This window comes from Macaca nemestrina, chromosome 6 (assembly GCF_043159975.1).
Source record: "Macaca nemestrina isolate mMacNem1 chromosome 6, mMacNem.hap1, whole genome shotgun sequence".
Classification (NCBI taxonomy): domain Eukaryota; kingdom Metazoa; phylum Chordata; class Mammalia; order Primates; family Cercopithecidae; genus Macaca; species Macaca nemestrina.
In genome coordinates this window covers 58635117-58662854 of record NC_092130.1, presented here as the reverse complement: position 1 = coordinate 58662854, position 27738 = coordinate 58635117, and the positions used below count along the sequence as shown (strand labels likewise).

The 27738-nt window shown below is 36.5% G+C and overlaps 1 long non-coding RNA gene across 1 annotated transcript in view; it reads left to right on the top strand.

Moving 5' to 3' along the window:
* Window positions 1–27435, top strand: part of LOC105500041 (uncharacterized) — a 71850-nt gene extending 44415 nt beyond the window's left edge. Inside the window, exon 4 of the long non-coding RNA XR_011624736.1 lies at window positions 27189–27435. This is a non-coding gene — a long non-coding RNA (uncharacterized lncRNA). The remainder of the gene's footprint in view (window positions 1–27188) is intronic.
* Window positions 27436–27738: the final 303 nt, after the last annotated feature.

Here is a 27738-nt window from a genome sequence, read left to right as displayed (position 1 = left end):
AGCTCCCATTACACAGACAAGAAGCATTGCTCACATGCTCTAGATGCCACCTCCTAAACAGTTTCCTGGAAAATGTAAGAGAGTACTGGGATCTGTTCATTGCCATTGTCCTCACTGCCATAACTCATTGCTGTCAGAAGGCACCACTGTGGTGCACTGCTTTTCCACTGCACCACGGATCCAAGTCCACAAAGAAGGGAACTCTCGCTCTCTTGGGCAATAAATCACATCAACTGGAAGAAAATGAAGAAGTAAATGTGGTTTTATAACTATTGCTGGAGTTATTTAGTATGTTAAATACAATGATGAAAAGGATATTTTGTGAGAAGGAAACAATATGAAAAATATTGACAGAATGTAGCTAGATACCAAGACAGCTTAGACTTATACGAGATGTTATACACCTAAAAGTGAAAGCCATAGGAAAAGGACAAAAGGAAGAGAAGTTAAAGTGACATTATTTATTTTATAAGATCTTTCTTTTATAGGTCTCTTTATAGTAAAAAGTTTGAACTTAGGCAAAAATTTCTCCCCAAATCACTGCAGTTATGAAATCTCTTCCCAGTGGATTTCATTCTCTTCCCAACCTAGAAGTATACCTTATTTTACTTTTCTTAGACTTCAGATCTCTTTTAAGCTTAGTTGTTTCACATTTCTCAGTTTAAAATGACTATCTTTGACTACACACACAAAATTGGAATTAGTTTTTCTTTATCTGTGTCATTACTATATGTTCAATTTCTTATAAGCAAATAATCTAATAAGTGTAGTTTGTTTTGTCCAAACATGTCTTTAAAACCCTTTAAATTATTTTTACATGCTTTTCTAAAGAGTTAGCTTAATTTTGGCTTTTTCTTTCTCAATTATTACAATTATATTGTAGCACTCCTTGCTCCTTGGCTTTAATTATGTGTTACTCTTCCAATTTGTCTATGTATTACTTCAATTGTAAAATACCAGGGAGTTCTCTGTAGATATTGCAGATTCTTTAGATGTCTCATTACAATATAATTTCCATGTACAATCAAAGTACCTAACTCTGAGACTAACATTTTCTTGGAATTTCTCCTCTGAAAAATAACTTTTTATTATCTGAAAATGTTTTGAAATATCCTTTTGGATCTTAGACATCCAAAAGGATATTTCCAAAAAGAATATGCCTTGGTCTTTCATGTTGCTCTTGTTCCAAGGTTCTGGTTCCTACTACTTCAGCAGCCAACCAGGCTTACAGATTCAAACTATGCACAGAGTAAGACTTTCCCCTGTTTCTTCCTTGAAGTGATCCATACAGTCCCCAAAGACCTTGATTACATATTAAGCCCACACCATGATCGATTGCTCTACACAAAGCACTCTGTAAATCACTCTAGAGTGGCTTATAAGCAATCAAATAGAAAAAAATTAAGATAATTTCTCTATTTAAGATTTGAATTCTTACTCACTATATAAAAAGAAATTTCCTTGGCTACACTTTTCTGGATATAAATGCAAGGAAATTTATTACAGTAAATCATTGCTCATAACTTGATTCATATATGATAGATTTTTAGTGCTGTTACTCTTGCCTAGCTCTGGGTCAAATATTTCCACTGTCAGACTTCCCAGTTTGAGCCCCAAGAATGATTCAGTTCTAACCCTTCCTTTATATAGTGCTTGAAATGTCCTGTATATTTCCTTTATTATACAGAATTAGAAAACTGTGATTAAGAACTAGGTCAAACTATATTCTGCTGCAACCTTGGTGGTATGTTTCAATCACTGATTCAGCAAATTAGTATCTATTACAAGAAAGGTCCTGTTCTAGGTACTGGTATTGTAACATGAAACAAAAGAAAACAAATTCTCATCCTTAAAAAGTGTGCCAAATGTGGTGGCTCACACCTGTAATCCCAGAACATTGGGAGGCCGAGGTGAGTGGATCACAAGGTCAGGAGTTCAAGACCAGCCTGGCCAACACAGTGAAACCCCATTTCTACTGGAAAAAAAAAAATTAGCCTCACACAGTGATAATCACCTGTAATCCCAGCTACTTGGGAGGCTGATGAAGGAGAAGGAGAATTGCTTGAACCTGGAGGGTGGAGGTTGCAATTAGCCAAGATCACGCGCCATTACACTCTATCCTGGGTGACAGAGTGAGACTCCATCTCAAAAAATAAAAAATAAATAAATAAAGTACTGTTTAGTGGATTAAAAAAGACAAAAATAAGATGAATAGTTAATACACAATATGTTAGAAGGTAATGAGTGCTATGAAGAAAAATAAAACATGAGGAGAAATATGACTCTAACAATATTACTCTAGTGGTTCTGTTGGAAATAGATCAAAGGGAAAAAAGCAACATAACTAATTTGGCACCATTGCAATAGAATATGTAGGAAAAGAGGCAACAATAGTTTGGGCAGGGCATTAGCTCTAGAGATTGGGAGACAAAGACTTTGGATATAATTTGAAGGCAGAGTAACAGATTTTTCTGATGGATAAAGGATGACCAAAAAGAGTAAAGGACGCTTCCAAAGATTTTAGTCAAAGCAAATAGAAGAAGTGAAGTGCCTGTTATGGAAGGATAGGGTTTTGTGGGTGGTGGGTGAGAGTATAAGCTTGATTTTTAAAATGTCAACTTAGGAATAGTCTATTAGATATCCAACAGGAGATATTTGGAAAGTTAGTTGATTACATGAGTCTAGAGTTGAGAGGGGAGGTAAGATGTAGATATACATGCTAGGTTAATTAGCTTGTATATAGATATTAAAGCCTTAAGACTTGAGGTTTCCCAAGAAAGGGAATCAGTAGGAAAAGAAATAAAGAAGTAAAGGACTGTATATTGGGACAGTTCAATATTAAGAGATTAGAGAGATGAGAAAAAAAATCTATAAAGAAGATCAAAAAGTAGCAGACAAAAAAGTAAGGAGAGAAACAGAGCAATGTGATATCTGCATGATAAAACAATTTCAAGGAGAAATAATAGTAAGAAAAGAAAGAAAATCATCAGAAGTTCCTAGTATATCCATGTGGCAAATTAAGTTAACTGGTTGGTGATCACAAACTTAGTAAATTATTGTTCCCTCATGATTAAAGAAAAATTATGTAAAAGCAATTTCCATTTCCTAAATATTTCTGTTCATTATTTTCCAGGATCTAAAGGGCAAATCTCAGCGTACTTTGGGGTTGTGGCTTGAGGGTGGTGTTATTTTTCCTGAAAGTCTCATTTAAATACTTCTGTTTGTGCCAAGTGGAGAAAATTCCTTTTTGAGTGTCAATTGGCCAATATTTTTTGAAGTTCTTTGGGAACCACATGCAATTTCAATTTTCAGGAAACTTTATGGATAATAAGCTTATTTTCTATGAATCCAAGTCACAGAATCCCAGCTTTCCTGGCCTTCGTTTCTGGCCTTTGCAATTAAACCTCAAGCCATTGGCTCAATGTTGCTTTTGAGAATAATCCATAGTCTGGCTTTCCAAAACCATTCTCCTTTAACATTCTGTTTAGTAAGTGTCTGTAGGCAAATTACTTGTCATTTAGCTTACATTTATGACTCATAACCAAGAGTTAAAATAATAAACAGCTGGGGGCCTTTTTAAAATATTTATTTTGAATCTAATAGCATAATTAAGAGCCATTCTTTTAAAGAGCAGTCATTTTCATCTCTTTTCACTTATGTCAGAAACTCCCTGCCGAAATTAATCAAATGTTTATATGAACACTAAATTTTCTTCAGGGTCCAAACTAGAAAGTAATTATTTAAAAAAATACTTGATTTTTAATCTGCCAGGGTAATACTGACACATTTTTATATAAAATATTCCCAGATTAGCAAGCAACTCTACCCTGTCATCACATGTTCCAAAATGCATTATCTATGACCCTGGTTCTCCTCCCAGCAAAGTCATCATTTTAAAATGCTTTGCATTTTTTCTTTTTGAATTTGCTAGAGATTTCTTAAAGATTTTTGCAAGCATTCATCCAAGTATTGGCAAAATTTCTGTCAAAGGTCAATCTGAATGTCAGAATTTTAGTTCTGAAATACTCTGTTTTGTATCTCAACATTAAATCAATGAAATATAAAAAAGTCAAATGTACTCTTATAAAGGCTGCTCAAACTTATGTTCTCTCACCATAATTTTTTAACTCCTGCATGGTATTACTCCACAAAATATCATTGGCATTGCTCTGTAAATGTTTTACTTTCACTTAATAGCAATCAACAAATTATTAAGACACTAAAGCTAACTCAAAGAATCCAAATTTTGTGTACAGGACTTTTCTAAAAATAACTGGAAATCTCTAGGTTTTACACATCTATATATTTAAAGTTTTATTTTAATATGACTGTAAAACCACCTAATTGGCTTCATTTTCTTGGATAAAATCAAACTTGAAACAATACATCTGCAGTGTCTCCTAGAGTTCCTCGGGAGACATATTTCTCATTTATGATTTTCAAATCAAGAATACAATGCATAATTATGGTTACATCAAAATGGCAATTAATTTTAATTCCTGTCTGATGCCATAAATATATATAGTTGAGAAACATTAGTTTTCTTTTTCCAGTGAGGAAGGTATACGTCGTAGGTTAAAAAACAACAAAATCATGCAATTTCGGAACTTTAAGCATCACTCTTCTCTGTGCAGAAGGTAAAAACTTGAATTATCAATTGTTTGGGAAAATTCAAGTGATAAGAAAAGAGTTTGACTGGGGTGCAAGCAGATCTGCAGCAATCTGGGCCATGTGTTCTTTGCAGAAACATTTCTTGTATAAAATTTTTCCTCCCTGTATATGTACATTAGTGCTTGTTTTCAGACAGTTGTGTGTATGTATTCTTGATCAAGAAGTTACAGGGGATCAGAAGCAGAGAAAAAATAGACCACAGGAAAGGCCTGTTAGCCTGATTTTCTACTCAAGTATGTGTTCCTCTGCCCTGGTGACACCTCACATGTGATTGTATTTAAGGTTGAATAACTCAGATTTCAGTGGATATTCTAATACTAGATTAGTGTATTAAAAGAATAAGACCAGACCACATCCCTAGAAGTAGAAGTGAGATTTTAAATAAGAAGATTGAATATTCTGGACTGCTAGTAATTTAATGACAAAAATGAAAATGAAGTTGTAGATCCTTCACTGGAAGTGCCAAAGAAATGAATTGGTCTCTCAGGATCCTGGCAGCAGTTTTGAATGGAGATATTAAGACACTTCTGCAGGGTAAACTCACTTTTATCAAGGGACATCAGGTTAGCAAGTAGCCTGAGGAACATCTTAGGAGGCTTCTGAAATTTTGGATTATAGCTGGTGGTGTCTGCTTGTAAGTCACATTTAGGAGTCAAAGTATATTTGTACTCCACTTGCCTTCTAGAACTCCCAGTCTTTCTGTATTTGATTAAAAGTTACAGCCTATCTTCACATACCTTTTTGAGTTAATGAGCAAAACTATGTGCCAATTTTGGGGAGAAACATTTCTTGCAAGAGAGAGGGGCAGTGGGTTGAGAGGAATACACCTTGAGATGGCAGCAGGTAACCAGCAAGGGAGAGAGCAGTAACCATTGAAAATAGCAGAGCACTGGTCCATGCCTGGTTGACATGGTCATTGACTACAGGACTAAACTGTGGGGCATGAAGAATTCCTGGGAAACTCTCTGCAACACTAAAGGAAGGAAACCTGCTAAAAGACTAGATGCCATGCATTCAAGTATGGAATAAGGACTTTAGCCAATTTGATTTGGACATGTGTTCAGTATAATACTTGCAATGAAATAATTCTACTGAAGTTTTCATTATTGACCTTTGTTTTTATGCTCACACAGTGGACCTGAGACTGCTATCCTTAGAATGCCTTGCTTGCAGGTTGTCCCTTGGCAGGCATGTGTAATTATGGGAACACAGGGCACAGGACCACAGGGTTGATGCCCAGGTTGCAGTCAAAAATGGCACTACTTTGGCATTATGGGTTGGCATCCCAAGTTTATTGATTCATTTATTTCCTCATTAAATAAATATGTATTAAGCCTCTCCAGTCTGTCAGACACTGGTTTAGGGGCTGGGTATAGAATAGTGAACAAGACCAAGTCTTGTCTAACAAAACTTAGAAAATAAAGAATATTTTAAAAATATACATCTGGTAGCAATAAGGATTATGAACCAAATGGAAACAAGGTAAGATAAATAATGGAGTACAGGAAAGTTGGGTGGTCAGAGGAGACAGCACCTGGAAGGGAACTAATGCCCTCAACACTGACAGCTTCCTTCAAGTGTTTTGTGAGCATTGAACCTCTATGAGGAGACCAGAGTAGACAAGCAGGACATAAAAGCTTTTGAATACATGGAAGATCCTGGATAAACTCTGAATCAAGCCTAGACTTTGGTGTCCTGGGTATGCACATGGGGGTCAGAGCCACTGGAATTTGAGATATGGTTAGTCTGAATTTATTCTACGTGCAGAATCTGCCAAGATGTAGGGATATTTAGACTATACAGTTAATGACAAAACATGCAAATAGAGTAGATGAGAAAGAAACCGATAACATGAAGCTGGAGCAAAAGTCAGAGATCCTATCTACATTTGGAAGTCATAGGAACAATAGTTAAAACAAGAATAATGATATATCAAAATGAACAAGTGTCAAAGTTGGAGTCTTGAGGAATGTTTATATCCAGATACTGGGGGAAAATGTAACAGAAAAGTAATTTGAGGAGAAGCAAAATAGAGAAGTAGCAAAAATACAGAAACAATATGAAAGTATTCAAAAAAGCAAGAGAGATTTGATAGTGTTAAATTCTAAAATGAAAATAAGATAAATGCCAAGAAGAATTTGTTTAGAGGATATATAGAAACCACAAGAGAATAGCATTAGTGTGGTAGAATCTGAAACTAAATGTTATGGCATTATAAAGGAATTCAGATGAAACAATTTTAGATCAGGTATCACAAACATTTAGCAAAGAAAGAAAAGAGAAAGGTACAATGGTTCTAACAGGTGTGTCCATGACAGAGCTTGCATTTAAACAGGCACTTATTAATTTTTCAACAAATGATAACTTGATGAGTGATTAAGATTTTGACATTTTCGATGAGAACATTCTTTGCAATTTTTGAAAGCAGGGTGGGAGGAGCCAAAGGAAAGAGAGAAGTTGAAGTTGCTAAAGAGAGGAGGAATAATCATGAAGGTAACATATGGAGATATAAGGAATTAGATCTAGAGTGTAGGAATGTGTACACTTCCTTCAAAGCAGAAAGGATAGATACATCTCCCTTGATATTTCAAGTTGAAGATTAAGTTACATATGGGAGTTAATACTTGACAATTTCAATGTCTTCTGAGAGACTGGAGTCAAGGTAACTAGCAAAATTTGTGGGCCTTAGGTGAAACAGATTTGGAAATGACTTAAGCATTTTTGAACTTGATTATACAATGTCAGCCCTACCAAAGCAGGAATATTCTATTTTAAGATCTATCCTACCTCTCCTCCTTAAACCGCCACTTAAATATGTTACAAAAAGATGGGACCCCCCAATACAAGTAATGGAGAAGAGACTGCAGGTTTACATTAGGCTGCTGTTGGGCAGGCAAAGGAGTGTGCAGGTACAGGTGCCAATTTTGCCTGCTGGTGGCTTACTACTTGAGAACTCTGATTTGTTCCTCAACTTTCGGTTCTCACAACATAGAATGCAATCTAAATTTACAGGTGTTCAAGGCATTTCTCAATCTTTGTTGACCTTCTTAAACTCATACAAATGGCCCTGCATATGCTCTGGTGAAGGTGTTTAGAGAACCTCTTAAGCCCAATATTATGTGGCTGAATGAAAAATACTTATATACTACTAACAATTAAAGGATGGGCACATTTTAAATTAAGTATATTTTAAATGATGTTTTTCATTTATCTTAAATACCCTACTTTGACCTCAAATCACAATTTTATCCATCATATTCTCACTATGGAAACAACATAATAACTATATTTTAAACTGTGAATATGCAAAATTTACTTTCGTGACTCCAGAATGGAAAAAGCATATGAAAACCTGGCACCCAGGGAGCAGCTTCCTTACATCCAAACACATGACTGTTGGAAATAAAAATTCAAAGGAACCAAGACAGCCAAGGTAAAGAAGACAGAAATTAGTATAAAGAGAGCTATTTCTGGAGAGCTGGACTAAAATATAAAATCTGTTTTCCCATAAAAATTATGCCATAAGTGACATCTAAAGATTTCTTGAGCAGTACTAGTTAATAAATGATTTCATAATAAGCTTTTTGGGGCCATCCTGATGCTGCAACAACAATTAATTATCCACCATTTCTGTGCAAAACCAGAAAGGCATTCCTAATCCCAAACAAATGACTGGTAAGTGATATAACCCAATTACAAGCCATTTTGTGATAGTCCTTACTTACACTTTGGGCATAGCCAGTGGAAGACGGTAGCCTATCTCAGGAAATGAGATGGCAAGTGGATTTCTTTCCCTGTGCCAACCTCAATCAGTTGGAGTAATGTGTTATAAAGTACCCTGAAATCGTGTTTTATCCAGACAAAAAAGAGTTATGCATTATTTATGTATTTCACAGACATGCTTGAGAGTAAGATACTACCACCCATTTTAGAAGATGGGGAAAAGAAACTAATATGAATAAAGTTTCAAAAGCTGGTACATCAGCATGAAGGAGAGGTAACAGAGAAGGCAAACTGAAGGGCTTTGTTTTATCCTATCTTAATTCCTGTCAGTTTGTCTTAAAAGGAAAGGTGTAAAAAGGTGTAGCTGGCAGGTGAAATGAGTGAGCAATGGTGAGAACTTCCACCCAGTAACTTCCTTTCTTGTATCTCCCAGATTGATAATGACAAGGAAATAAAGGACACAGTGAGGCAACTAGAGAGGAAAGAAGTAGCAATCTAACAGTTCCCAAGTCAGTGCAAAGAGAAATTAAATTAAACTGCCTAGAAGTCTCAATTAACTAGAAGTCTCAATTCTAGTTAAAAACAATTTTTTTTTAAATGAAGGAAATCAATGGCCATTAGTTTTAACGTGGGGGCTGGGCCCATACAATTGATATCAACATCTAATTGCATCTCCTGATGATTTTTGTTATTATAAATGAAGTCCAGATCTAAATAAGATATTTTTTAACAAAGCAATAAAAAATAAAACTGTACTTTTCCAGTATTATCTGGAAGCTAAATGAGTTCAACATTTTGGTAGACAAAGGGAAAGAAAGATGAATAGAATAGTACTTCACATCTCAATACTAACATTGAATGTAATGGCCTAAATGCTTTACTTAAAAGATACGGAACAGTGGAATGAATAAGAATTCACCAACTAAGGACATGCTGTCTTCAATAGACTCACCTGACACATGAGGACTCACATAAACTTAAGGTAAAAGGGTGGAAAAAGATATTCCATGAAAATGAACCCCCAAAGTGAATAGGAGTGGTTATTCTTGTATCAGACTAAACAAACTTTAAAGCAACAACAGTTAAAAAGAGACAAAGAGGGATATTATATAATGATAAAGGGACTAGTCCCATAGGAAAATATCACAAAATTTATATGCACCTAACACTGGAACTCCCAAATTTATAAAACAATTACTATTAGACCTATGAAATGAGATAGACAGCAACTCAATAATAGTGGGAGATTTTAATACTCCACTGACAGCACTACATAAGTCCTCAGGACAAAAAGTCAACAAAGAAACAATGGATTTAAACTATATTCTACATCAAATAGACTTAACAGACATTTCTAGAACATTCCACTCAACAACTGCAGAATATAGATTCTACTCATCAGCACATGGAACACTCTCCAACATAGACTATATGATAGGCCACAAAACATGTCTCAGTAAATTTAAGAAAAATGAAATTATATAGAGTACTCTCTCAGACCACAGTGGAATAAAACTGAAAATCAACTCAAAAAGGCACCCTTAAAATGAAGAAAATACATAGAAATTAAATAACCTGCTCTTGAATGATTGATGGGTCAACAATGAAATCAAGACGGAAATTTAAAAATGCTTTGAACTAAACAATAATAGTGACATAGCCTATCAAAACCTCTAGGATACAGCAAAAGCAGTGCTAAGAAGAAAGTTCATAGTATTAAATGCCTACGTCAAAAAGCCTGAAAGAGCACAAATGGATGTCTAAGGTCATACCTCAAGGAACTAGAGAAACAAGAACAAACCAAATCCAAACCCAGCATAAAAAAAGAAAAAACAAATATCAGAGCAGAAGTAAATGAAATCAAAACCAGAAAATACAAAAGATAAATGAAACAAAGAGCTGGTTCTTTGAAAAGATAAATAAACTTGATAGATCATTAGTGAGATTAATCAAGCATAGAAGAGACAAGATCCAAATAAGCTCAATTAGAAATAAAACAGGAGATGATAGTACAACTGATATCACAGAAATACTAAAGATCATTCAAGGCCACTATGAGCACCTTTACATACACAAACTAGAAAACCTAGAGGAGATGGATAAATTTCTGGAAATATACAAGCTTCCTATACTAATACAGGAAGAAATAGAAATTCTGAACAGACCAATAACAAGCAGCACAATAGAAATGGTAATTTAAAAAGTGCCAACAAAAAAAAGTCCAGGACCAGATGGATTTACAGCTGGATTCTATCAGACATTTAAATAAGAATGTGTACCAATCCTTTTGACACTATTCCACAATATAGAGAAAGAGGGAATCCTCCCTAAATCATTATATGAAGCCAGTATCACCCTAATATCAAAGCCAGGAAAGAACATAACAACAACAACAACAAAATACAGACCAATATCCCTGATCCCTGATGAACATAGATGCAAAAGTCCTCAACAAAATAGTAGCAAACTAAATCCAACAGCATCTCGAAAAGATAATCCCCCATGATAAAGTGGGTTTCATACCAGAGATATAGGGATGGTTTAACATACACAAGTCAATAAATATGATACACCACATAAACAGAATTAAAAACAAAAACCATATGATCATCTCAACAGACATGAAAAAAGCATTTGACAGAATCCAGCATCACTTGGTGATTAAAACCCTCAGCAAAAGTGGCATAGAAGGGAAATACCCTAAGGTAATAAAGCCATCTATGACAAACCCACAGCCAAAATTATACTGAATAGACAAAAGTTGAAAGAAATCCTCCTGAGAACTGGAACAAGATAAGGATGCCTACTTTCACAACTTCTATTCAATGTAGTACTGGAAATCCTAGCCAGAGCAGTCAGATAAGAGGAAGAAATAAAGGGCATCCAAATTAGTAAAGAGGTAGTCAAACTGTCACTGTTCGCTGATGATATGATTATATACCTAGAAAACCCTAAAGATTTGTCCAAAAAGATCCAAGAAATGATAACTGAATTAAATAAAGTTTCAGGATACAAAATTAGTGTACACAAGTCAGTAGGACTGCTATACACCAACAACGACAAACCTCAACATCAAATCAAGAACACAACCCCTTTTATAATAGCTGCAAAAAATAAATAAATAAAATAAGATACTTGGGAATATACCTAACCAAGAAGGGGTAAGACCTCTACATGGAAAACTACAAAACACTACTGAAAGAAATCATAAATGACACAAACCAATGGAAACATATCCCTTGTTCATGAATTGGCAGAATCCATATTGTGAAAATGACCATACCATCAAAAGCAATTTACAAATTCAACACAATTCCCATTGAAATACCACCATCATTCTTCACAGAACTAAGCAAAAAAAAAAAAAAAAAAAAAAAAAAAATCCTAAAATTCCTATGGAACCAGCCCACATAGCCAAAGCAAGACTAAACAATAAGAACAAACCTGGAGGCATCACATTACCTGACTTCAAACTATACTATTAGGCCATGGTCACCAAAACAGCATGGTATGGTATAAAAATCGGCACCAAGGCCAATGGAACAGAATAGAGAGTCCAGAAACAAACCCGAATACTTATACCCAACTGATCTTCAACAAAGTAAACAAAAAGTGGGGAAAAGACACCCTATTCAACAAATGGTAAGCCAAGTGGGGATAATTGGCAAGCCACATGTAGAAGAAACTGGATCTTCATCTCTCACCTTATACAAAAATCAACTGAAGATGGATCAAAAATTTAAATCTAAGACCTGAAAACATGAAAATTCTAGAAGATAACATTGGAAAACCCCTTCTAGAAATTGGTGTAGGCAAAGACTTCATGACCAATAACCCAAAAACAAATGCAACTAAAACAAAGATAAATAGATGGGACTTTATTAAACTAAAAAGCTTCTGCACAGCAAATGAAATAATCAGCAAAGAGACAACCCACAGAGAGAAATCTTCACAATCTATACATCTGACGAAGGACTGATATCCAGAATCTACAAAGAACTCAAACAAATCAGCAAGAAAACAACAACAACAAACAATACCATCACAAAGTGAGCTAAGGACATGAATACACAACTCTCAAAAGAAGGTATATTATACTAATGACCAAGAAACATATGAAAAAAATGTCCAACATCACTGATTATCAGAGAAATGCAAATCAAAACCACAGTGCGATACCATCTTACTCCTGCAAGAATGGCCATAATCAAAAAATTAAAAAAGATATTAGAGCTTCTGCACAGCAAAAGAAACTACCATCAGAGTGAACAGGCAACCTACAGAATGGGAGAAAATTTTTGCAATCTACTCATCTGACAAAGGGCTAATATCCAGAACCTACAAAGAACTCAAACAAATTTACAAGAAAAAAACAAACAAACCCATCAAAAAGTGAGCAAAGGATATGAACAGACATTTCTCAAAAGAAGACATTCATACAGCCAACAGACACATGAAAAAATGCTCATCATCACTGGTCATCAGAGAAATGCAAATCAAAACCACAATGAGATACCATCTCACACCAGTTAGAATGGCGATCATTCAAAAGTCAGGAAATAACAGGTGCTGGAAAGGATGTGGAGAAATAGGAACACTTTTACACTGTTGGTGGGATTGTAAACTAGTTCAACCATTATGGAAAACAGTATGGCGATTCCTCAAGGATCTAGAACTAGATGTACCATATGACCCAGCCATCCCATTACTGGGTATATACCCAAAGGATTATAAATCATGCTGCTATGAAGACACATGCACACATATGTTTATTGCAGCACTATTCACAATAGCAAATACTTGGAATCAACCCAAATGTCCATCAGTGACAGACTGGATTAAGAAAATGTGGCACATATACACCATGGAATACTATGCAGCCATAAAAAAGGATGAGTCTGTGTCCTTTGTAGGGACATGGATGCAGCTGGAAACCATCATTCTTAGCAAACTATCACAAGAACAGAAAACCAAACACCGCATGTTCTCACTCATAGGTGGGAACTGGACAATGAGATCACTTGGACTCGGGAAGGGGAACATCACACACCGAGGCCTATCATGGGGGGGGGGAGGGGGGAGGGATTGCATTGGGAGTTATACCTGATGTAAATGATGAGTTGCTGGGTGCTGACGAGTTGATGGGTGCAGCACAGCAACATGGCACAAGTATACATATGTAACAAACCTGCACGTTATGCACATGTACCCTAGAACTTAAAGTATAATAATAATTAAAAAAAAAAAGATAATGAAAAAAAATGGATATTAGATATTGGCATGGATGTGATGAAAAGGGAACATTTTTACACTGCTGGTAAATCTATAAAGTAGTACAATAACTGTGGAAAACAGCGTGGAGATTTAGTAAATAATTATAAGTAGATCTAACATTTGATCCAGCAACCCACTACTGGGTATCTACCTGGAGGAAAAGGGGTCATACAAAAAAGATACTTACACATGCTTGTTTATAGCAGCACAATTCATAATTACAAAAAATATGGAACCAGCCCAAATGCCCATCAATTAACAAATGGATAAAGAAAATGTGGTATAATTACACCATGGAATACTACTCATCCATAAAAAGGAACAAAGTAATATTATTTGCAGCAACCTGGATGAAATTGGAGACCTTTATTCTCTAAGTGAAGTAATTCAGGAACGGAAACCCAAACATTGTATGTTCTAACTCATAAGTGGGAACTAAGTTATGAGAGCACAAAGGCATAAGAATGATACAATGGACTTTGGGGACTTGGGGGAAAGGGTGAGGGGGATGTGAGGAGTAAAAGACTACACATTGGGTACAGTCTACACTGCTCAAGTGATGGGTGCACCAAAATCTCAAAAATCACCACTAAAGAACTTATCCATGTAACCAAATACTATCTTTTCCCAAAAAACCTATTGAAATAAAATAATGATAAAAAAGATATCTCAATGTTAAAAAAGAGACACAGGTTGAATTACATAATTCTCATTACTAGGGAAAGAAACAAAGTAGCTACTCAAAGAGCCGAAACATTAAAAATATACATATATTGCATTTCGTTGCATTTTGAATTTTGTTAATAAAGAGTTTGTAAAAAAAAGAAAAAAACTACCTAACTAAATAAATAAAAGATAAATAATACTTAAATTATTTGTTTCTACATACTATTTTTTTCTATTAAAGTAAAGTGATTTCTCTTCTTGTCTTCGTGCCTCATTTCACTAAGTTGTTCTTCAAACTCTGATATCCTCTCTCTGCTTGATTGATTTGGCTGTTGATACTTGTGTATGCTTCTTCAAGTTCTTTTGCTGTGTTTTTCATCTCCATCAGGTAATTTACGTTCTTCTCTAAACTGGTTATTCCAGTTGGTAGTTCCTGTAACCTTTTATCAAGGTTCTTGGCTTCCTTGCTTTGGGTTAGAACATGCTCCTTTAGCTCAGAGGAATTTGTTATTACCCATCTTCTGAAACCTTCTTCTGTCAATTCATCAGTTTTATTGTCCATCCAGTTTTGTGCCCTTGCTGGAGAGGAGTTTCAGTCACTTGCAGGAGAAGAGGCATTCTGGTTTTTGGAATTTTCAGCATGTTTGCTCTTTTCAGCATGATTTTTCCTCATATTTGTGGATTCATTTACCTTTTATCATTGAGGTTGATGACCTTTGGATGGGGTTTGTGTGTGGGGCTTCTTTTTGTTGGTGTTGATGTTATGGCTGTTTGTTAGTTTTTCTTTTAGCAGTCAGGCCCCTCTTCTGCAGGTCTGCTGCAGTTTGCTGGAGGTCTACGCCAGACCTTGTTTGCCTGGGTATCACCAGCAGAGGCAGCAGAACAGCATAGATTGATGCCTGCTCCTTCCTCTGGAAGCTTTGTCCCAGAGGGGCACTGGCCTGATTCCACTCAGAGCTCTCCTGTATGAGGTGCCTGTCAAACACTATTAGGAGGTCTGTCTTAGGAGGCACGGGGATCAGGGACCCACTTGAGGAGGCAGTCTGTCCCTTGGCACAGCCGAGCGCTGTGCTGGGAAAACCCTCCCGGCAGATTCGCTGTTCTCTTCAGAGCTGGCATGCAGGAACATTTAAGTCTGGTGAAGATACACCCACAGCTGCCCCTTTTCTCAGCTGCTCTGTCCCAGGGAGATGGGGTTGTTATCCATAAGCCCCTGACTGGGTCTGCTGTCTTTCTTTCAGAGATGCCCTGCCCACTGAAGAGGAGTTTACACATGCAGTCTGGCCACAGCCACTTTGCGACGCTGTGTTGAGTTCCACCCAGTCCAAACTTCCAGGCCTTTATAGTGCGGTGGGGGGAAAACTGCCTACTCAAGCCTCAGTAATGGTGGAGGCCCCTCCCTTCAGCAAGCTCGATGGTCCCAGGTCGACTTCAGTTGGCTGTGCTGGCAGCCACTGGCAGAATTTCAAGCCAGTGGTTCTTAGCTTGCTGGGCTCGGTAGGAGTGAGACCCACTGAAGCTCCCTGGCTTCAGCCCCCTTTCCATAGGAGTGAATAGTTTTGTCTTGCTGGGGTTCCAGTCACCACTCAGATACATGGGCGGGGGGTGGGGGTGGGGAACACCACTACTACCACCACCACCACAACAACAAAAACCTCCTGTGGCTAGCTCAGTGTCTGCCTGAACAGCCACCCAGTTTTGTGCTTGAAACCCAGGGCCCTGGTGGTGTAAGCACACGAGGGAATCTTCTGGTCTGCGGATTGCAAAAACTATGGGAAAAGCGTAGTATCTGGGCCAGATAGTACAGTCCTTCATGGCTTCCCTTGGTTGAGGTGCGGGGTGGGGGGAGCGGGGCTCCCCTATTCCTTGCACTTCCCAGGTGAGGCATGCCCCACCCTGCTTCTGCTCACCCTATGTGGGCTGCACCCACTGCCTAACCAATCCCAATGAGATGAGCCAGGTACCTCATTTGGAAATGCAGAAATCACCCGTCTTCTGCATTGGTCTCGCTAGGAGCTGCAGCCCGGAGCTGGTTTTTTTTGTTTTGTTTTGTTTTGTTTGGTCATCTTGCCAACAGCCCGTTTTTATTGCTTATTGCATTAAACATGAACTCTTTCTCTGTGGCTCTAGCAAAACAACTTTCTGAAAATTCTGTTGTAAATACGTAATCAGAACGCCCTTTATTCAAGGGAAACAAAAGCATGGAATTTAATAGGCACTGATTGATCCCAACTTGGCTGTCATGTCCAAATATCAGAAGTTTATTTGAGGGAAACTGTACAGTGCAAAAGTATTTCTTATATGACTAAACGAACAAGCAAAGAATTAGTAACCAGATGGGACTGATTGAGAAACTTCATTTGTGATTGAGTTTGGGGATTTATTTCACTCCAGGTGATGTATCTATTAGCCTGATTTAATCATTCTACCTGAACACATGTATCAAAATATCACATTGTACTCCATTGATATATGAAATTATTATTTGTCAATTAAAAATAAATTTTTTAAAAACAGTCTAGTTATAAAATTGTTTGTGGAAGTATTAAATTGACAATACTTATAGCTACCTTGATGAATTACACTGGCAGTCTACCAAACTGAGAAATATCAAGGGGCAGGAGGTTATGAGAGATAAACAGAATATCTTACTCTCTGTGGCAAAGAAAATAGGGTGTCTGAAATCAAAATATTTACATTTCATAAGTAATATTGCACTTGCAATTGGAGGTGACTTTGTTAGTGGTAAACGTAAATTTTAATTATATAACAAAACAAGACATCTGAATGGGTAAATTAAAGTGAATCTCCTGTATTTTATATACAGTGTTTAAAATATAATCAGTTCCTCTGGAACTAAGACAACACAGAAATTCTCTGGAGAAAAGAATGTAATATAGTAAATAACACATTTTTTCATATGAGAAAAAATATTTTTCTACAAATCATAATTGGAATACTTACGGAAATATTTCATTGTGTTATAGGAGGTAGTCAGGCAGTCATGAGCAGGGCAGGAGAGGGATCCCCTCACCAGGAATATCAGGCAACTATCAGGTGATGGTCAATCTGTTGTAAAACTGTCCCTCTAAAATAATAATTGATCACAGCCAGCACCAGGAAAAAGCAGTCTCTCAGTCGATAGAAATCACCTGAAATGGGTGATTAGCAGCTTCCTGATAGGATTCCAGGAACTGGGTGAGTGGGCTCAAGCATGTGAACTATGAGGCAAACTGGCAGAGTTTAACTGGTATATGACCTTCTCCTAGGAACACTCTATTGGTAAGGGAAGAACGCCTCAAGTGAGCATGTGCACAATTTCGGTAAACACATGGCACACGAGGCCCCTCCCGAGTGCTGGCAGGCTACTGCACGTGCAGACAACGCACCCCAAGGGAAGAATCAGGAGAGAAGAGATGCAAGACCCCGGAAGCATGCCAATGTGTAAGACCCCAAGTCAAAGGACAAACCACCCACTTGACTCTCTCAAGTTGCCTGCTTGGCCCTCTTCAAAGTGTACTTTACTTCCTGTCCTAAAACTTTTAAAATAAACTTCACTTCTGCTCTAAAACTTGCCTCAGTCTCTCACTCTGCCTTATGATTCCATCAGTTGAATCCTGTCTCCTGAGGTGGCAAAAAATGAGTTTGCTGAAGACCCGTACACATTTGCTGCTGCTAACAACTGCAACTCTTTAAACATAGCTCAACTCTTTCAGTCAATTGCCAGTCAGAAAATCTTTGAATCCACCTATGACTTATAAGGCCCCATCCCCATCCTCCCCCTCCTTCAAGATATTCTGCCTCTGTATCCTGAAGCAATGTTCATCTTCCATGTATTGATTTCTGACTTTACCTACAATTCTTGTCTCCCTAAAATGTATAAAACTAAACCTGTAATCTAACCACCTTAAGCAAACATTCTCAGGATCTCTTGAGACTGTTTCCTGGGCCACAGTCACTCAGACTGGTTTAGAATAAACCTCTTTAAAATATTTTAGAGTTTAGCTTTTCTGTTAACAAAAGAATATAAAGGTGCTATTCCTGGGAACCCCAACCAGGGAAATGGAAGGGTGCCTGATTTGCTGTGGGATATAATCTAGGCTTTACAACACTGAACTTCTTGCCCATTCAGTTTTCCGCCTTCTTCTGTCTTCTCCTCCTCCTTGCTTTTGCCTTCCTTCCCTCCTCCTCTTCCTACTGTAAAGGTAGAATAATCTGTTTTCAGTAAACAAAGATCACACTTTCTTTGTTTAATAAAAAGAAAGAAGGCAATTGGTTCCCCAACCTCTCCCTGCTTGAGTATCTTTTTAAAAACATAAGAGTCCCAATAAAAGGTCCAACCTTTTCATTTTCAGTATAAGATCCAAGACCGCCTGACCAATGAAAGTATAAATACGTTTTTCTGAGATTAGCTTAAAAGTCTTTCACAATACGAGAGATAATCACAAAGTAGGTCCCTCTTGTCTTTCAGGAAAATCAGGGAAGTTTTATATCTCTACTACTTTACTGCACAAATATGTATAAAATTCTGTCCAGATTTTGTAGTCACTTTTATGCTGTCTTACACGCATATAAATTTGATAACACTCAATATTCAATTGTGTTCTTTCTCTCTACTATATTGGCATGAAGATTATTTATTTCTCCAATCCTTCTTTCCTTCCTTCTGTCTTTTCTCCATTCCTTCCTTCCTTGTTTCCTTCCTTTCCTTCTTCCTTCCTTTCTCTTCTTCCCATAAGTATTTACCGAGTGCAGATAGCACTATATTAAGTACAAAAAGACTTAGAACGTGGTAACCTAAACTAAAAGGTAAAACCAAAATAACCCCATTTGTTTCAGTATCCTTAATCTCTGCTTCAAGATTTTATAATGCAAGTTTTTTTTTCTTCGTACATTAGGTGTTGTATTAGTTATTATCTAATTATTTTTATTGTAACTGCCCATTTATTGTTTATCCAGGAGAATATTCTTTTATGCCTGCATCATTTTTGGTTTTGGTTGCAAGATTTCTGACAAATGTTTAGCATTCCATTGTTTTTGCATGTTTCATTGTGCACCGGCCAACATTAATGGAGCGTTAGGCTTGTAAGTACCTGTGCCTACAAGGGGAGGATTTGATGCTGTGTAAGAAGCTGAATCTTTTCTGCTATTGATCATGTGATTAGTCTCTGTGCTTCCCTTGAGTGAAAGCTTTCTTACTATTCTACTTTTTTTTTCTTTTTAAATTTTAACCAAGCCAGGCACAGTGACTCATGCCTATAGTCCCAGCACTTTGGGAGGCCGAGGTGGGCAGTTCACTTGAGGCCAGGAGTTCGAGACCAGCCTGGCCAACATGGTGAAACCCCATCTCTACTAAAAATGTAAAAAATTAGCTGGGCATGGTGGTACATGCCTGTAATCCCATCTCTTTGTCTCTGTGGAAGAGTGCATGCACAAGTTTGGTAAGTGCCAATTATCAAACACAGCTGGCCTAATCTCATTGACCAGCCTCCCCACTAACAACTTCCAGTTCTTTTTCACTATCTTACCCCAGTGTTTAAAAACTCCCCTGCCTTTATTTCAGTGGAATTGACTGAGATATTTAGTACATATTTTATACATATACACAACAATGTGCCTCTTAACAATGTTTCAATCAACAACAGATTACATATATGGTGATTCCATAAGATTATAACACTGTATTTTTACTGTGCCTTTTCCATGTTTAGAAACGTATAGATACACAAATTCTTACCATTATGCTATAGTTGCCTACAGTACTCAGTACAATAACATGCTGTACAGGTTTGTAGCCTAAGAGCAAGGGGCCATACAATGTAGTCTAGGGGTGTAGCAAGCTATACCATATAGTTTTGTGTAAGTATATTCTATGATGGTTACACAACAACAACATGACCTAAGGACCCAATTCACAAAGTATCCCTGTTGTTAAGTGGTGCATGACTGTGTCCACAGGTGGATTAACAAAGGCTAAATTTGAGCATGAGAACCAAGTACTCTAGTGGAAGCAGATGTATTTCTATTTTAGAAATAACATTATTGTCCTATTTCCCACTCTCCACTGATCTCTTCCTGCTGTAACACATGAACACACACAAACACACATACACATACACACACACACACCCCACATGGAGTAGATCTAAAGTATCTGCAGCTTTGAAATACAGTTACTCAGGAATCCTTTTGTCATTTGTGAGCAAAAAGAAACTACTCCAACCTGGAGAAGAGTAGGGAAACAACAACAACAACAACAAAAAAAAAAAAAAAAAAAAAAAAAAAAAGAGGAGGCAATCACTGCTAGTTGATTTTCTAATCGGCTTTCACTTTTCACTATAGCAAAGGCCATGTCAATAACCATGCTTCTGTCTCTGTCTCCTTTCCCTCCTGTCAGACCCTGTTTTCTTCAGGTTCTCGCAGGCTGGCTTGGTAGTAATGGCATCTGTAGACATGATAGTGGTGTTGTCAGCCCTTTCCTCGCTCCTGGGTAGATTCTTGCTATATTTAGATCAGCATTTGCAGCACCACATAGATGGAATGAACTTGTCAACAGGCCCAATATGTGTTGCTCTAGAAGTGGGCACAGAGGGCTTATATGATCCCCACACTCTAATATTTCCTGTCCCCTTCATTACATATTGAATCATTCTGAGAAATTTGATTTCTGCACCTTGGTCTTTTTCCTAGAATCCTTCTTTCCTAATGGGACTACAGCTGTGCACAGAATCCTAGCTCTTGCAATTGCATTACTGGAGACCCACTGTGAATGAACTAGCTACCCAGACCATAACTCAATGGGTGACAAGGAATTGTTCCTCTCTGAATTCCAGTTTTTACATCTGCCATGTCGGTCTGATTCTCCAACCCTACACTCTGTACTCATTACAGCTTCTGTAGAATTTACAATGACTTTCTGATATGGCTCATTGGAAACCTCCCCTCCATAAAAAGCCTCTCTAAAGCTGGGTTCTTTCCATGGCTATTTTTCTGTCCTATACGCTCCCTCTAACTCATATTACTGGAATACAGCTTTTAAGGTATAATACAAAAATATAAAAATATAGATATTGATGAAAATATATACTATTCACTAATAGTCTATTGTTTAGTGGACAATACATATTTTTTCTAATGTAATAACAGCCACTCAAGTTAGTGTTATTATCCCCACTTTACAGGTTGGTAATCTGAGCCTAAGGCTCATTAGAAACTTTATCACTTACCGGACCACAGGCATTAATGCAAGAGCTGAAATTCAAACACAGGACTAATTTGGGCACAAAATCTTCACCTCTTTATGTTGTGTCACAAGATTCAGATATTCTTTGCTAAGAATTAGCACACTGGTAGCAGAGGGAAAAAAAATCCAGTCCCAAAAGTAGCCAGTATAATAAGAAAAAGGCAAAGCATTAGGATTCAAAATGCCCTGCAAATTAGTTGTGTGACCTTGAACAAATTATCTCACTACTTTGTACTGACAACTTCCTTATCAATTACATAGGAAAATAGAACAGTTGGTAATATAAGCTGTGTAAGAGCAAACTTAAGAAACTTGTGAAAATAATAATCTTTCCATGCAACTTTACAAAAAAAAGCCTTAAAGACCTTAAGTTTTTCTTCACTTATTCATGTAGTGAGTGGAGATAAAAAATAATAAATGTTACTGCAAGTTTTGTGTCAGAGGCTGCCTCTCTCCTTCCTGCCATACACTTCGAATGTCTAGGCAAGAATTTGAGAAGTGCATTTTCTTGCTCTCCAGTCAAGCTAATGTATACTGGAGGGAGAAAAATCCATAAATCCCCATATCTGGCTCTCAATTTGCCTTCCATCTGCCTCACTAATAGTTTTCAGGTTGAAGAGGTTTTTGTTTCCACATTCTCCAGGGCTGTGAGAAACCATTAAAAGTGACAAAGATTGTTAGAAATGGAGGAAGTGTATAGAATCAATGCAAGTTTGGCAGGCAAAGCAAAAACTACTTTACCTTATAAACATTAGAAAATCTGTCTGCAAAGTTGATCTTTAATGAAAAGTAGAAGATGAAAGAAGTAGCCAAAATAGGCTACCATGTTCATCCAGATATTACAAAAGCAATGATAGGCTCATTCTGCTGCTGCCTGATTCCAGTACAACTAATGCTCACGAATGTCAGCTGAGTACATTAGAATTTAATAGGGCCAGCAACACTTAAGTAAAAACAAGCAAAAATGAATTCAAATTCACTTCTTATTTTTATCCATAAACATTGTACTCAAGTAAAACTGCAGAATTCTTGGCCCTATTACAAGATTAAGAGAGACTTTTCCTTTTACTAATTATCTTTCCTTTTATCTTTACCAAACTGACTTTACCTCTACCCATGAACTTAAATGTTAATGTGGTTCGTAATTATCTCACAACCTATTACGAAACAGTCCGAAACATCCTAAAGGAGAGAGAAGAGCTCCTAACTGTCACAAGAAGTTGTTCTTCTGTTTCAAATATATAGGTATTCCTACGCATAAGGAAGAGAAAAACAGAATGTGAAAGAGACAGAACATGTGCCCAAGCCAAATAAAATACAGTCTGCAGGCTAGTGGTTTGAACACTGGATGAAAATATATTCTTATCCTGGAACAAAAGAGATGGTACGGAAATCACAAATTTTAAATGTTATTAGGCCAATCTAATGGCCTTTGGCAAGGAGTAGTTAACGTTTAAGGAAAATAATCTTTTCAGTTGCAGGGTTTAGGAGTGAGTCTTTATTGCCAAAAGTCTTTTTTAAATTGTAGTTATGAATTTTTTACTGAACTTCGACAAATCTATAGCTCATTCTATTAACATAATCTTTAGGGTGACCTTGAACTATAGGTTTGTATTTTAATGAAATCAGCATTACTCTGTTCTGACACATTTTTATAAAGCGCATTTTATAGTATTAATAGAAAACTACTGCAATTTAATCTATGCAAATGATATTAAAAGAAATACAGAAGTCTGTTCAAATCTTTAGGTTTAAAAATGCAATCCTATTTAAAAAATATATGGATGTCAGCATATTCTCAAGACTAATGTAACAAGAGTTTAAAATGATAATCTTTCTATCCTGATTTTGGCTGGGCCCCCAAAGGCTGAGAACTATAGAGTGGGTGCCAAGTAACCGTATACCTTACAGTGAGAAGTTAGTTCATCTATACAAGAACATGACAAATGTTTCTTAGATTTTACAAGGTCAGCCACCTTCCATAAATACAAACAAGGTAAAGACTGAATAGTCACAGGAGGTTTGGAGAAGTTTGTCAGTGAGATAGTACCACTCCATGAGGGTAGTGAAATAATGCTTCCTCTTGTTTTAATCCAAATGAATGGGGCTTCTCAAGGGCTCTGTAAGCATCCCCTGTATGCATTTCCTGTAACTTATTTGACACAGAGGACTGGGATTTAAAACACACCTGAGGAGCTGACAACTAAGTGGCTATACCTCTCAGGTTAAAAAATATCGTTTGTAGAGGGGGGTAAAAAAGGCATGTAATATGATGATAGGATTAATTTCAAATACATCAATAAATGCATTAAATGTACATCCAGTTGATATTTCAGTAAAAAACCAAAAATCATCAACTTATGAAATTCTCTTTGATACATTTAAAACATACAGTTATAGAAAATATAAACTAAAATAATGGAATAAAATATGTCATGCAAATACTCCCCAAAATTATTAAAGTAATTTCAAACAAATAGAATTTAAGATAATACAAGTTTTTGTGGGGGGTGGTTGCAGTGACTGACACCTGTAATCCCAGCACCTTGGGAGGCTGAGGAGGGCGGATCACCTGAGGTCAGGAGTTCAAGACCAGCTTGGTCAACATGGAGAAACCCTCTCTCAACTAAAAATGCAAAATTTAGCAGGGTATGGTGCACGTACCTGTAATCCCAGCTACTTGGGAGGCTGAGGCAGGAGAATCACTTGAACCCGGGTGGCGGAGTTTGCAGTGAACTGAGATTGCACCACTGCACTCCAGTCTGGGTAAGAGAGTAAGGCTCTGTCTCAAAAACAACAACAACAGCAACAACCACAACAACAAACTTTCTTGAAGTAAAATGATTTTGACTCACAATAAAAATTTTGCTCACTGAAAAATATGGCCTCAAAATATATAAATCAAAATCGAAAAACCTAGAAAAAATAAATTTAAAAACTAAAAGCAGATTGATACATTTCAGTAAGTAATTAATAGAACAAGCAGACAAAAAGTTTTGAGTCCTCATGTAAAAATAAGCATTGATGTGGGAACTACTTACTCTTCTGGACAAGAGTCTTTAAAATAAATATTTATATAATCTTATGATGTTAAACAGACACTAGGGCTTGGATCTACTCTTTCAGCAACCTTACAATAGCTCATGTACACTGCCACATCTCAAAATAAATCTGAGACCTTAAACATGGTTAGTATTTTTTAAAAGATATTAATCTAGATTAAATAGAGTAAATATAGCACAGCTAATCTTATTTTGCTAAACAGAAATAATCTTTTCTCAATATTACCTCATGCATGACACACATAGAAGCATTCTGACAAACCAAAAAGAATGACAACTGAGAAATAATTCTTTAGAGGAAATTCCCAAAGGAACAATAAATATTTCTCCTTAGTCAATAGTACATTTATAGGAAGTTACACAGACCGTAGAAAGAGAAAGGCAATATTTGATCTACTTTTGACACCTTACTAATGTCAGCAGATGAATGTGTGGGGAAACAGGCACTCCCAAACTGTTAGGAATACAATCTTCTTGAAGGGATTGTGGCTATTCTAAACTCCTTTTGGTTTATGCATTGTAATTTACCAGTAGCCAGTTCCCTTTCCGGTAGGAAAATTATTCTTTCTTAGTGCACTGAAGCCTATAATGGACATGTGATTTGCTTTGGACAATAAAATGTAAGAAGAAATTATATGTATCACTTAGGGACTTTAAGGACAAATGCAAGCTATAGTAAATTCTCAACATTCACAGTAGTTATGTTATAGAAAGTTTCCATGAACGATGAAGATTGTCCATCGAACACTGTCATTGCTCTGAGGAGAAATGCACTATCGGGTTTCTATTAACCTCTGGTTACAACATTTAGACTACTTACCAATCAATACAACCAGTAATACTTTTTTAACAGGTCTTTCTGTTTAAAGATATCTGAATGAATATATATTTCTTACAAATAATTATACGCAGTGCTTTTTTTAAAAAATAATAAAGCACTAGTCAAGAACAGCTTAGCATTTTCTTCACCTTGGGTAACATCACTAAAAATTTCTTTAGTTTTCAACCTCATAACAATGTTTCATCCTGTTTTTATGGTTCATCATCTAGTGGATCCACAAGTCTAGCCATTTTTTCATCTTTTGCATATTTTAAGATGTTACTGACCTGGTAGTGGCTCACGCCTATAATCCTAGCACTTTGGGAGGCCAAGACAGGCAGATCACCTGAGGTCAGGAGTTTGAGACCAGCCTGGCCAACATGGTGAAACCTCGTCTCTACTAAAAATACAAAAATTAGCTGGGTGTGGTGACAGGCGCCTGTAATTCCAGCTATTTGGGAGGCTGAGGCAGAAGAATTGCTTGAACCTGGGAGATGGAGGTTGCAGTGAGCAGAGATCGCGTCATTGCACTCCAGCCTGAGCAACAAGAGCGAAACTCTATCTCAAAACAAAGCAAAACAAAACAACAAAATTGTTACCATATAGCTTGAATCCTAATACAATAGATGTTACTTGCACTCTTTCTAGGTCAGCCTGACATATAGATTGGCACGTTTCCTCTTATCTGAATTTACTGTATTACTAATTTGTTAACATTAAACTCGTGGTCAACAGCATTGTAATTCATGCCTGAATACAGTGTATTGGACACATGCATTTTCTCCATAAGGCACATCACAGCCTTGTTGTGCATAGGAACACTAAACAGTACTTTAGCACTACTCTTTGGGCCATTTTAAATGGCAAAATTACCAACAAAAAAACATAAAATGTAAAAAAAGTAGTACTAAATAGATAAAACAAACAAACAAAAAAACAAGGTATGAGAGGTGAAATAAGAGTTCAAGAGCATCATCTTGTTGGACCTCAGCTGGAAACATGCACTATTGGACAACTCAAATTTTTTGCCACTCTGCACATGTCTGAGAATGAAGATCAACCCTATACATTAATCTTGACCAACAATCTTCCAGGTACTGACTGATTCATTAATCTGGGCAGTGCAGAGACCTCAACTGAACATGCATAAACAAATAGCATGAGTCAGTATTAAATTTCGGTTGTTTTAAGTCTCATAGACTTTGGAATTATTGGTTACTGCAGTGGAACCTCACCTCCTCTGACTTACATGCTCCCTGACCTAAAAATACTATTATAAAATTTATCCAATAAATACACTCACACATCTAAACAAAACCATATGAGGAAGACTATAGAATTTTAATGGAAGGATACATAAGAAACCAGTAACTCTGGTCACCTCTGGTAATCAAAAGGAGGGAATTGAGGGTCTAGGCAGTGCTTAGTTTTCTCAGAATAATTTTTAATTGTTTAGAAATGCATAATTTTTAAAATAAAAAGATAAATTTCAAAAATTTAAATAAAATAACCAAATGAGAAGTATGTGTATTTTAAAAATCCTTAAGGTTTTCTATTAAAATAAATAAATGAGTTTTACTAGACAGAAAATTTCTAGAAGGCTTGGATTGCTGTCTTTATTAAGGGATTATTTTATCACTAGAGAAAGATTATCCCATTATGCATTTGAAGGATGGATTTGAGACATTTTCAATTATTTTAATTAATCTAAATTATGATTTATTTTTAGGGACCAGCAGTTTTATTCTCTTTTCAGTGACCCAAAAGTAGCAATATATGAGCAGCTGAGAAGAGGGCACAGCCTTGCCTCCTGGAAGCATCAGTACATTCTCACTGAGCCTGGTCCATGCAGCTTACCTATCCAGAGGGTCACTGGAACATGACTTTTAAGTATCAGAAGATCAAAGGATTGTCTTCCAGAAATAGTGACTTATTAATTTTTTTATGTATGTGAGAACTACCACTTTGCAGAAAACATTTTTGGAATAAAAATACATCTTGTTTGTAAAATTTTCCTCAGAAATTGTATTGAACTCATCATTTTCATTGAAAATTTAAGGTGACAACAGTATTACAGAATATATTATGAAAAAATCCCATAATTTCTCTACTTTAACACTCATTTAACAAATTTTTTATCAAAATTATTTTATGTTGATAATCTTTCTATCTTGTCACCAAGTATCTACAGATTTACTGAGTACAACTGGAGTGTATCTAATAATTTTCTACATATTTTAGTTTAACTTCATTCCCAGAAAATTGTCAAATGTTTTATT